This window comes from Colletotrichum graminicola (genome assembly GCF_000149035.1).
Source record: "Colletotrichum graminicola M1.001 genomic scaffold supercont1.23, whole genome shotgun sequence".
Taxonomy (NCBI): domain Eukaryota; kingdom Fungi; phylum Ascomycota; class Sordariomycetes; order Glomerellales; family Glomerellaceae; genus Colletotrichum; species Colletotrichum graminicola.
Window position 1 is genome coordinate 640,273 of NW_007361027.1, and position 931 is coordinate 641,203.

A 931-nucleotide genomic window follows, 5' to 3' on the forward strand; every position below is an offset into this window, starting at 1 on the left:
TCTTTTGAATCACTATCAGCTGTAGATGCATGCGCTGTTGGTTACGGAGCTGGTTACTTTAGCGTCGAGTTTTAGCGCTTTACGGCTCATACGCAAAGGCATTAAAACAGAGTCGTTAGTATACCTATACCTTAGTAGCTAGTAAACCCTATAGCACTAAAGGACCTACTAAAGGGCAGAGAACAAGAACCCCTAGTTATAGGGACTATTAGGTAATTTATAAATAGAATAGATAGCTATATAATAGCTAGCAGGACGACTAGCCCCCTAGGGTAGATTTCTTTCTTTTTTACTTTTAAATTCTTATAATAAGAAATATAGTTATATATCTAACTAATGTAGTATTACTACTATAATAATATAGTAAATAGTTTATAGTTTATACTAAGTTATAAAATTAAGGATTTTTAAAACTTTAAGGTAAATAGCTTATCTTTATTTAATATAATTTTCTTTAGTAAACTATAATTACTAATTATATATTTTAAAAATATATATACTAAGTCTTTTACTATACTTAACTTTAGGTATAAAATAAAGTAGGTGTATTTTATAAGTTACTTAATAATAACTAAAATACTATTATAGTATATCTTTATAAAGGGTTCTCTTAACTTTAGTAGTTTAATAATAAAGTCTAAAGACATTAAGTGCTATAACTTTAGTAGTGCTAGTAGTAGTTAGCTTTACCTATATAGTTTATAAGGACTATTCTTACTTTTCTTATATATTTTATAGTCCTTAAATACTAAGGCTACTTCTTTATATATAACTCTTTTATTATAGTGTTATCTAATTTTTTTAAATATCTTTATAATTCCTTAGTGTCTATATACCTTAGCGCTATATATTTTATAGATCTATTTAAGTATTATTCTTTTAGTTATACTAGTATTACTATATCTACTAATTATAATAAGTTTTTAGGCTA